This window comes from Giraffa tippelskirchi, chromosome 3 (genome assembly GCF_054371585.1).
Source record: "Giraffa tippelskirchi isolate mGirTip1 chromosome 3, T2T-mGirTip1v1.2.pri, whole genome shotgun sequence".
Lineage (NCBI taxonomy): Eukaryota > Metazoa > Chordata > Mammalia > Artiodactyla > Giraffidae > Giraffa > Giraffa tippelskirchi.
Genome location: NC_137277.1, coordinates 105,754,795 through 105,767,322, shown reverse-complemented (window position 1 = coordinate 105,767,322; position 12,528 = coordinate 105,754,795). Strand labels below are relative to the sequence as shown.

The 12,528-nt window shown below is 37.6% G+C and overlaps 1 protein-coding gene across 4 annotated transcripts in view; it reads right to left on the bottom strand.

Annotated features, from left to right (window-relative positions):
- The window catches only part of ARL5A (ARF like GTPase 5A), a 43,698-nt gene that overhangs the window by 559 nt on the left and 30,611 nt on the right, over nt 1–12,528 (bottom strand). Inside the window, exons 7-9 of one of the 4 annotated variants that reach the window (XR_014079055.1) lie at nt 8,275–8,371; nt 6,688–6,794; nt 280–515 (exon numbers count right to left, since the gene is read on the bottom strand). The gene's annotated coding sequence lies outside the window, so the exon portion shown is untranslated. Of the gene's footprint in view, nt 1–279; nt 537–6,687; nt 6,795–8,274; nt 8,372–12,528 lie in introns of all 4 variants that reach the window. The other 3 variants (XR_014079054.1, XR_014079053.1, XR_014079052.1) reach the window with 3 other exon arrangements.

Genomic DNA, 12,528 nt, shown 5'->3' with positions numbered 1-12,528 from the left:
TTTGATAAAAGAATCAAATTTTAAAAACGAGAAAAGGCTATGAATAGGCAGTTCACAAGACAAAAACGGACCAGTAAGCAGATGAAAAGAGCTTTTACTGCAAACATTATTCAGTTCAGTTCAGTCACTCAGTTGTGTCTGACTTTGTGACCCCATGGACTGCAGCAAGCCAGGCTTCACTGTCCATCACCAGCTCCCAAAACTTGCTCAAACTCATGTCCATCAAGTCGGTGATGCCATCCAACCATCTCATCCTCTGTTGTCCCCTTCTCCTCTCACCTTGTCTTTCCCAGCATCAGGGTCTTTTCAAATGAGTCAGTTCTTTGCATCAGGTGGCCAAAAGTACTGGAGTTTCAGCTTCAGATCAGTCCTTCCAATGAATATTCAGGACTGATCTCCTTTAGGATGGACTGGTTGGATCTCCTCGCAGTCCAAGGGACTCTCAAGAGTCTTCTCCAATACTACAGTTCAAAAGCATCGATTTTTCGGCGCTCAGCTTTCTTTATGGTCCAACTCTTAGAAACATTATTAGAGAACTGTAAATTCAAGCAATGAAATGCCATTTTTCACCAATGCTTGACTAATGTCAAATCATCTGATAATACCCACAACATGGGGAAACACACTCGTTCTTGAAGAACAATTTAGTTATGACTATTGAAATTTAAAATGAACACAGCCTGTGAAATTTGGTTCATAAATATACTTTTATAAGTGCACAGAAATATTTTCAGCAATATCTGTAATAAAGGAATGTTTGCAATAGAAGAAAAGTAAACAACTTTCCTTTCTATCGATAAGTAACTGGGGTAATAAGTGGAGGTACATCTAGCATGGAATACTCAGAGCTACTAAGTCAAATGAGGCAGATTTACATGGGTAAAAACAAAAGATACCCAAGACATATTAAGGGAAAACACAAGGTGTAGAAATGTGCATATGAGCTTATTTATGTAAAAATTATATATGCTTGCATATTCATAGAAATAACCTGCAAGAAGATATAAAGTATTAGTATTAGTAATTATTTATTTGAAAATCAAAATATGCAAAGGCAATACTGTATTTCACCTCTGGATACATGCATATGTAGCAAGTAGAAAACATGCATGGAGCACAGACATAATAAAATAGTTTAGGCGGAAGAGGACTGATACTGGCAAGGGGCCCATAAGAACTTAAAAATATATTTGTTTCATTAAGAATACATACATAATGTTCTTTATAAATATTTGAAGGGGGAAAAAATAAGAAAGACTCATTTGACTCAAACATCCATTAACCTTTATAAAATTTCTTAAAATAATCAGTGAGACAATGATGACTCCGTTTTTTTTAATGTGAAAGCCTGTAGCAAGTATGGATTAATTTTTCCTTGGAGAAATCAGATCTACTTGGTAGAACATTTTTGTACTCATCTTTTTTGTTTACTAGATTTTTCTCTTAATATATTCTGAAAAGAAGAGTTGTGCTTTCACAGCGTGTTTGTTTGTTGTCAAAGAGAGCTGGTATTTTGTCAAATTAGCAGCTTTTTTTGTGCTGGGGAAACAGTCTTACCTTTCTCACCCTACTTTGGAAACCTCTCATGAAAATTACTGGATCTTTTATAGATAGACCATGGATCGCCAACAAAATTTTACTGGCAGATACTGTTTGAAACTTGTGCAGAATGTGTCTTCATTTTCAGAAGTCAACATGTTAAAACCATTCTCAGATATGCACCATGGAATTTGCCCTTAAATATCCTTAAACGTGCTCTTGTTCACAGATTCCCATGACACCTTCAGGAACTTTGTGCAAAATGATTCAGAATCTACCAACCACATTTGCTCTGTCAGAGCAGAGGTGGGCTCAGTAACTCTGCACTAATGGCCCTTTTGTCCTTCTGATTCAGGAACTCACAGTAACAAAGGATGATGATGGTACTGACCAACGAAATGTAATCATTAGTCAAGTGCAGGTGGGAGACAGTTCTTGCTTTGGATATGAGTGAGTGGCTTACCTCTTGTACTGCACACATATTACTCTCACAGTATGACAACTGAGTTTTAAATGCACACAATGGATTTTTCTCTCAAGCACTGTGCCATAGATGCAATGGTGAATATTATCTAGCGAGAGGCTCTCATCTAAAAGTCACTGTTTAGGAGACAATTTCCTACCTGGTAAACTGTCTTCAGTAGACAGCCTAGTTGGCTAGTTTCAAATTCCTAACTGAAAACCTGATGGCCACAAATGAGCCAAAGGAAGTTTTCATAATAAGAAAAGAAAAAGTGATCAGCATTACATACTCTGTCACCAACAAACCCCAAGAACAGTATCCTTCTGAGAGATCTCTGGTGGTGTCTCAATGGATTCCGTTCCGAGATTCTCTGCTGGCAGAGAACTTTCTGACAAAGCCTGCTGCCCATTTTCTTCTCCCACCCAGGCAATAAGGCTGCTGTCCTTCTGGTGTTCTTTGCACGTGCTCTGTGGGTGTCTGCCTTCCATACAGATGTCCATCTTGCCCCTCATTCTATGGCCTTATCCATTAGGGCACACTAGGTCTCCCTGTGGTTCCAAGTGCTAGCAGGTAAATGAAGAGGCCTCAGGTCAGTAGGTATGGCTTTTCTCTGCAGCTCTCACGATGAGCCTTTCTTCCTCTGAAGCTTTGCATTATTTTTATTATCTAATAGCTACAACATATCAAGCCCTATACACTCTAGACCTCACAGTCCAGTGCAGGAGTCAAGAGCCTCATGTGGCTACTGAGCACCTGAAATGTGGTTAGGTCAAACTGAGATGTGCTGAAAGTGTAAAATACAAAATGGGTTTTTAAGACTTAGTATAAAAAAATGTAAAATTTCTCATTAACAATTTTTAAGTTGATTACATGTTGGAATGATAAGATTTTGGATACACTGGGTAAATAAAATACATTATTAAAATTAATTTTACTGTTTCTTTTTTACATGTAGCTACTGAACAATTTAAAGTTACATATGTAGCCCACATTATATTTCTATTGGATGACGTTACTCTGGACAAGTGTTCATCCATCCATCCATCCTTCAAATATTTACTGACGGCCTACTAGGGTTCAGGCACTAAAGCAGGTACAGATGCATTGGTGGGGTTTGTGAAGTATGCCAAGCCTTTGCCCTCATAGAGACAGTAAATAAGAAGGCAGAAAGATGGATAATTACAATACAGGGTAGGTACAACAAAGAAACAGCCTCAGTTCAGTTGCTCAGTCATGTCTCTTTGTGACCCCATGAATTGCAGAACGCCAGGCTTCCCTATCCATCACCAACTCGTGGAGCTTGCTCAAACTCATGTCCATCGAGTCGGTGATGCCCTCCAACCATCTCATCCTCTGTCGCCCCCTTCTCCTCCTGCCTTCGATCTTTCCCAGCATCACAGTCTTTTCAAATGAGTCAGTTCTTCGCATCAGGTGGCCAAAGAAACAACCAGAGTATCGCAATAGATAATAGCAACAGTGAGAGGCTGGGCCCAGTTTATGTGGAGTGGCCAGGGAAGATTGCACCAAGAAGGTAACACTGGTGTAGAGACCTGAGGGTGATGTTTCACGCCAGACGCATGAAACCCAGGAGGAGGAGGACTTCAGAAGAGAGAAGGGTCGGTACAGACCCTGAGGGTCCTGGAGCACCGTTGGTGAAGGGGACCACTGGATACCGTATGAGACTGTTCATGGAAACATGCAGGCCTGACAGGTCAAAAGGAGTTCAGATTTTACTCAAGGCAAATGGGAAGCCAAAGAAAAGGTTTAAGGAGAGTGTCAAATTGATTTATTTTATGCTTAAACTACGTTTTTTTGGCAACTGCGTAGAGAATGGATTGGAAGGGACAATGGAAGATTCTGTAGTTAGGCAATTGCAGCAGTTCAGGATAGAAGGGTGGTAACTTATTCTAAGGTGGTAGCAGTAAAAAGTGCTCAATATATTTCACTTGTCCTGAAGACTTCCAGGCTTCTGGGCTCAAAGGGACACAAAGATCATCAAATGCAAATGAATAACTAGGAGAGTTCAGTTCCCTTCTTAATGTTTCTGAGGAGCACCAGAGAGGAAGTTACATTTTCCTGGTGGTTCCTCACCACTTGTTCCTGGTCTCTGCTCTAGACACAACACTTGATCCCTTATCAACGCCTGCAGGATGCCCCAGCCTGTCCCAATCAGTCCTTCTCTTGATTCCTTAAAGCAGTGTTAATTCAAATCTAAGGAAGCTGCAAAGCTCTACTAAAGACACAGGAAAGGGTAACAAGAAACTGGAGCACCAAAGAAAAAGCAACCTTCACTTTATTATCTATCATGCCTGTTGGGAAGAGCACTCTAGTCTTATCGCTTTTCCCTTTGGTTCCAGGGAGAAAATTTGAAAATCCAGTTGCTTCATTTCTCAGAGCAAGCTACTTTTATACCCACTCTATACCAATCTCTCCCATACAGCTGGGTCTGGACTTTGCCTCTCAGAAGTAGATGGCCCATCAATATCCTTTCCCAATCAAAAACATAAGTTTTCCTCTGTTGAGGACCTTTCATGTGGAAGCATCTGAAATTAGGTTTTAAAATCACATTTTCTTTCCTCCACATTGTATGATCTTATTTAACTCTCCTCCTGAAGTAGACATTATACCCATTCACGAAGGAGAAAAGTGAAGCTAAAAGAAGTGGCCAAGAATAATTTGCTCCAAATCCTACAACCAATCAGGAATGGAGAGAAGATTGAAAACTGAATCCAGCTAAAACCCTGGCTGGCCATCAGCAGCCTACACCACCTCCTGGCAGAGATGGGGCCCAAGGGCAAGGTCGTTTTTCTCCTCAAAGCACCATCATCCGCTCACCTCCCTTTTGAGAATCCACTTTTTGCCTAGACGTCTAGAGATTCAAGGACACATCTTGCAGAATCTGTATGTCTTTCCTCAGTGAGTGGAGGAAACAAATAACCAGAAAATGGGCAGAAGGAGGTAACTATGTAGAAAAGAGGCCAGGAAAATCAAGAAATTAATACCTTATAGCCTTGACTTTTTTTTTTTAATTACAAAGCAAGGTTGTCTGCTGAGCTTGGGCTAATGAAGGTAAGGAAAATGGTGGAGACCCTACCTGTCCACTGAGGTGCTACAATATCTCACATGGGCGAGGAGAAGGGGCACCTGCTGTGTGTGGATTTAGGTACTTCAGGATGCACTCTGTACAAAATGGGATTCCCATCTGTCACTCAGTTATTACTGTATCTACCATACTCAGGTAAGGGTATTCCACTGTTAAAGAGATAAAAATTTCACCTTAACCAATGGAAAGCCATTTTAATACCAAGCACTTTGGAAAGTTCCTGGTGTTAGCAAGGGGTCCGGGGATTAGTTATTCAAAGTTAGTTATTAATATACTGTTTTGAATAGGAAGTTCTCTCAGAAATGCCTCTCATATCATACACTATAAGCAACTGTGTCAACATCTGCTCCTTAACTCTGAGACTTTCCCTTTTCTAAAATTATTCCTTGGGTCTAAAGGCACTTTTGAAAACTGCATTTTTGGATTATCACGTCCCAGAATCTTGTTTAGAGGCAAGTGTTTTCTCATATAAATTCTCTTGACCCTCTCCCAAATCCTCTGCATGGAGTTGTTGGGTCAGGGCCTGTCACAGTCACCACGAGGATTGGGCCTTAGCCTTTGGGGGAAATGACGCCTTGGTCTTACATGAAAGGAAAATTTTCTTTCTGGAGACTTCCCCTAACACTGAATCTTGCCTTGGCTTTTGCAAAACCATACCCAAACTTTTAGAAAAAATTCACAATTGCATTGTTTACATACTCTCTTGTCTCCCTATATCTATTGTCTTTATCTATTTCTGTTGTACCATGAGAGAGCAAAGCTGAGAACATTTATTTGCATAAACAACTCAATGTCTCTCTAAAATAGAGTTCCATACTACTACACTATACTGACATGAACCATTTAGGAACTGTTGTATTTCGGAAAATAGGGACAGAATATGTTTGATTGAATAAACACATATGTATCCTTAGTTTTGTCTTATTTACAGTAAGACTGAAAATTCACCCCACAGTTACACGGCCTTAGGTGATGGGGCCTCTCACTACCTCTCAGACCTTGTCTCCCATCCAATCCTTGTGGATTCTACATCCTACAAATATCTTGAACACACAAGTTTTCCTATGAATCTAAAACCTCTTTAGCCACCTATTTTGGCTCACCTTCTTATCCTCACTCCACAATACAATCCACATATATTGCACTACTTTTGTCCTCTGAATAGGCCATATACTTCTATACCTCCTTATCTTTCACAAGCATTCTCTGCCCCAAATCACTTTCTTCTTCACCTGGTTAACTTCGACTCTTAAAACAAAGCTCAAATGTCACTCTCTCCCCAAAGCCTTTCTTGACCTCCCTCCCAGTCTGAATTAACTGAGTTAAATGTATTCTTTATGGCCATACTGTTGTCAACTTGTCAAAGTGCGCTACATGACAGAGGGCTGTTGTCTACAAATCCCACTGTTCTCAAGGTTTGTGATACAGTGATGACCAGGAAGCAGCTCTCCAGCCAGGGACTGTATTTCCCAGCCTCCCTTGCATCCCGAGATGGCCATGTGACCAGTTCTTGCCAATGGAATGTGAGCAGAAATGAGGCATGCCACCTTTAGGGCTGAAACAGTTTAAGAAGCAGACATACCTCCTCTATTGTCTGTTCCTTCTTCAATCTTGATGCAATTGACAGCAAGGCCCAGGGGATGGGTAGCCACAAGATAGAAGGACCTGGCCATCAAAATGGAACACCACCTTGGACAATTATGGGAGAAATAAACAACTTCAAGGAATCTCTGACTTATTTTGTTGTAAGGGAAAATTGTTTTTTAAAAAAAGTATTGGTTTACAGGTAAACAGTGAATCTGTAGAAAATTAGTCATTGATTTCAGCACCATTTGATCATTTTAAGGGACTTTTGGTTCTTGTATACTGAAAGATTCAATGGGCTTATTTAGGTGGTTCCAGTATTTGGAATAGAAAAGAATAAAGGTCTGGACAACTAGAAAATTCTCTCAATACATGTTAGAATTCAACTCAGAGCTGTTCCCTACCAACTTAATTTTTAAACAATATCTTAAATCAATTTTAATACCATTTTTGTTGAGTGGACTAGGAATTCAAGAAACACATGCATAGAGAACATTATTAATTTAAATGCATCATCACTAGCAAACATCTATTTTAAATGTTGTTACTGTTCCACTAAATCTTTTAAAAATGATACTCGGTTTACTAGTACTTCTATGATAAAGTAACTGATTAGTATTAAATAACTTGAATGGTAATTCTGAAGGAAATATTAGCTAAAACATTGTCCTAGACCTCACGAAGGAATAAAGTTTCAAGCTCAAACCAGGAGAACCTCCCAAACATTTGTTTGTTTGAAGTCTGAAAGAAAGAAAGAAACAAAAATGGGAGAGAGGGAACGGAAAAGGGAAGGCTATTCTATTTAAGGAGGTTGTTACTTTAAGGCCCCAGAGTATTGAATCAATGGTACTGAAATTTCAGAGAATTGAAGAAGGAAGGAAGAGGTGAGTAGTAGGGAAGATAAGTTTTTCTGACAGACACATCACATTTCAGACACCTGAACAATCACATAGGCAACATATGTCTGTAGGTGCCATGAGTCTAAATAGAAGCAAATTGTCAGGAATAGACATGGAGGTTTGGTAAAACCCTGAATGACTTAAGAGTAGCAGAGTGGTGGTGTATCTGGAGGAACTCCCACAATATAAGTAAAAAAGAAATCAGTAGGCACAAATATAAAAATAACCCCAAAGAAGAACCAAACTATATAATTGATACCTAATAAAAGGGAGAGATGCTCTGGCATAGACTTATTTCTTATAGATCTTGGGCCAGAAACCTTACAACTAGAAGCAGAAATACTTACATGTGGTATGTTAGATGTTTCTAACACTGCAGAAGTTATTTGCTTGTAAGTCTCCCCCATGAGATTAAGCAACCTGCGAACATATGTGGCTTCATTCTCTATGTCTCTGTCTCCTAGCACCATTTCTAAGACATGGTAAGTACTCAGGCATCTGTTGAATTTCATTTTGCTATTGTACGTAGGAAGTTGAAAGATGCACTTTTGGACACAAGAGAAGGGGAGTGAGGAGATACATATGGTGTCAAAAAATCACTTGTAGCTAAAATATTGTCCTAGGAAAAGTAGCTATACACTTTACAGATTTTGGGCCAGGTTGTTGGTCCACTGAATACTACTCACTTCATTTGTGTTTCCTTTGAGCCAAGGAGGATGTGAATTCTGACGCCTTGCTTTCATGCCGTGGAGATTGTGCACTTATACGCCTGTCAGCCTTGCTCTGTGAGGAAACAGATAACTAATAAACATCGCTGAAACATACTTAACTGTCTTAGATGAAATTCGTAATATAGGTTTAAATTCTAGCCACCTCTATTTTCTTCCTGTCAGCCTTTCCCGAATTCCCAATGTGGGCTATGCAAGCTGGCTTGGTTGCACTTTGAAGACACAAAAATATTAAAAAAAAAAAAGCATAGGTTTCCTTTGACTTTAATGAATAGACTTCCAGCTCATTTCCTTTAAAACACTGCCCCTGAATTGCTAATTACTTCATGGTCTTTTTTTAAGTACACTCTCCTCTCCTAGACTGACAAAGCCAGCTGCAGCATTGTACTGTCTATGGAAATGATATCATCAGCACTCTGTCCTTGAATAAGACCACAATCATTACATGTGGCTCTTTTTCACAGAGCAGGAACCGAATATATGCTTGTTTACAGCAACAGTGCTCACAAAGTTATCAAGTTGGCACTCTATCAGTGAGCAACTTGAAATCAAAAGAAAGATCAGCATGAAATACCTGAATCCTCTTTTAAAGTAACAGTCATTTTAATTTTAATACATTACTAATGTTTAAAATGTTAGCTTGATGTTTTCTCATATTCAGATTCAGCACATGAATTTTGATAAGTCAGCTGAAAATTATATTTTATTTGCTTATAGTCATTATTCATTAGATACATTTCTTATACTTCTCTGTTCCAATTTTACATCGATTATAACATACTGTTTAATTACAATTAATTTGGAACTAATTATAAAATTCAATAATTATTAAATAAAAATTTAATAGTTACAACTAAGTCATTTTTATACCTGGCATAAAAGTTAGACTGCATTCCTACAATCCCATTCCTTATAGAGAGCATCTGTTAACCACCCCTATGTATCAGCTTTGCTTTTTCATGGATGGGCTCTTACATGTATTCATTTTAAGGGGTAGCAAATAATTTTGTCTGAATTAAATGAATTTGTTATTTAATCAAATGATAATACAAAAATAAAATATTTGAGAGCCATACTACCATGAAAAATGTATAAACATCTTTTATTAAAGTAATATTACTATCTGGCAAATATTAGTGAAGCAATTAATTAAACTATAAATAATTTTAATTTGGTTCTCATTTATTAAATACAAAAATACAGGCGATTTTATAATCTGAAACAAAGATTTTACATTTTCTTAAAAAAACGATTCTCTAAAATATACCCTTTTTTGTACAGCCAAAATGTTAACTATTTACAAAAAGACTTATTAAACATTTAAAATTTATTTCTATCTTTAGTAAATCTTTTCCATTTTTGTCAATTATTTTCCTACTTTCAAAAAGTAAACACATTAACAAATTCTAAATGTAAAATTTTAATTAAGTTGGAAATTAATTTTTAATTATACTTCTCCCCTTTTTTTCACCTAGTAAATATGGGAACTTACAGAAAATGTGCAGAAATAAAAGATCAATTTTACCTGTTTTCATTTGACATTCCACAGAATATCACTTAAGGAAAAAGAGTTCCACTGCTAAAACGACCTTGAAAAGTAAGGAAGTTGAGGTTTTACGAAAGTGTGTATGTGGTAGGTCTAGGTTTATAGCCCAGGTTGTCACTCAGCCCACTGTTTGGCTTACTGTTGCTGTTAGTTGTTAAGTTGTATCCAATTCTTTTCCGACTCCATGGACTGTAGCCTGCCAGGCTCCTCTGTCCATGGGATTTCTCCAACAGGAATGTTGAAGTGGTTGCCACTTCCTTTTCCAAGGGATCTTCTGACCCAGGGATCGGGTCATGCCTGACCCATGCCTCCACCACTAAGCCACCAGGGAAGCCCACTTGGTTTACTCTACCATCCCACTTATACACTACTTCTTCAATCTCCCACAATGTATCTTTTTTCTAACTCTCACTACATTTTGCTTGTATCTTTTGAAAAATAACCATTTGAATGGGTCTTATCTATGGTCAGGAATCCTTCAAAAGCACGAAAATATCAACAATAGCTAAAAGAGTAGTTCATATCTTTATATACACAATGATTGATGAGAATTCTATCAAAATTAATCAACCATGCAACTGGGGTTTGCAAGTGGTATTGTATCCATGAATTAATTTTTACTAATCACCTTGATCTCTCTTCATAATGCCCCAAATGCAGTTAAAGAGAAAACAGAGTTGCATCTCATTTACTTATAAATTAGAAACATTTTAGTATTTTTCCTACCCATTAAGATGATTTTGTAAAAGCACAAACAAAAGTGATCCAACGCTGTCTTCCAAGTATTAGTATAACACACTCAATATAGATATCTGGTGTACAAAAGCATAAAGAACCAGAAAAATATCAACCATAATGCTGTCATCTTACCACAACCTGTAATACATACTGTTGGATATTATTTTCTCTTTTTCTGTGCTTTTTTCCTAAGCATATAGTTGAGATCATACCAGATGTAAAAGTTTGTTCTCACCTGTCACAATCACCAATTATTTCCCCACACTGGACATCTTCCTTGCAAAAAAAAATTTAATGGCAGCATGTTTCATCTTATAATTTAACAAATCCCTTAATATGCTGGACATTAACGGATGGACTTGGAGCTCTTTTTGAATTAATTAACACAAGACTTTCAACACTTTTTACCTTTGAATTGTATTCAATGTACAGCTCAAGCAGGGTCCTACAAAAATGCAAAATCTTAAAAACAAAGAAAATGCAGGATATATATTTCAGTAGGTTGAAAGCCAATAATGTCCTCTTTGTTGATCCTATTATATTAACTACAAACAGTTTATTTGGGGAAAAAAGGAATAGTCACTATCATCCACTTAGGTACATATAAAAATATCCCACAACCATTAGTTATAGTTATTTTTCATCTTCTCCATCACAAAAATTTTGAATCAGACAAATCATAATGAAAGCCTAATATATCCAACTAAAATTTTTAATTTTTCTGAAACTAATTTAAGATACCACAAAAACAGGTTAAAAGATTAATGACATGGCAAAAGATCACTATACTTTAAAATAACTTTCACAATATTTCGGCTACCTGATGCAAAGAGCTGACTCACTGGAAAAAACCCTGATGCTGGGAAAGACTGAGGGCAAGAGAAGAAGGGGATGACAGAGGATGAGACGGTTGGATGGCACCACTGATCCAATGGACATGAGTATGAATAAACTCTGGGAGATAGTGAAGGACAGGGAAGTCTGGCGTGCTGCAGTTCATGGGGTCGCAACAAGTCAGACATGACTTTCACACAAAGTGGCAGTAAAATGTACAAAGGAGTTAGAAAATTTGTATAATACAAATGCCCAAAAATCTATGAAAATGTTCACTCTCGTACCTCAAACATACTAGGAAGGTTTCACTGTTGACTTAACAGATTAGGTTAAGAATTTAAAAGCATGAAACAGTAAGTGCTTGAAATATACAAAGATGTGTTTCTGCAACTTAAAAACTTGTTCATCAAACACAATTTTTTTTTTTACAAAAGATAATGATAAAATGGGAATTTCAGTCACACTTGGGAAAGAGTACATTCTGTATTATTAAAATGAACCTAAACTTCCTATAAAACAAAGAAACTTCTAAAGAAAAATAAGATGACTAGCATTAAAAGCTGACAGTTGTAGACTTAACACATACGCAGGAAAAAGGATCACCAAGGCATTAGACCAGTAGCCTATGTTAAAGTATTTGAGCCTTGTGGCTCAGATGGTAAAGAATCTGCCTTCAATGCAGGAGACTCAGGTTCAATCCCTGGGTTGGGAAGATCCCCTGGAGAAGGGAATGGCAATCCACTCCAGTATTCCTGCCTGGAGAATCCCATGGACAGAGGAGCCTGGTGGGCTACATCCATGGGGTCAAAAAGAGTAGGGACATCCCATTGCCCCAGCCCTGAACATTTGTCTCATGCATCGTACACATGTAAACCCATGGCTGATTCAGGTCAATGTATGGCAAAAACTAATACAATATTGTAAAGTAATTAGCCCCCAACTAAAATAAATAAATTTATTTAAAAATAAATAAATAGATAAAAGTGGGAAAAAAAAAAAAAAAGAAATGTACCGAAAAAGAGTAGGACATGACTGAACAACTTTCACTTTCACTTCCCCACATTAAAAAAAGATCAGCTGGGAGTATTTTTTTT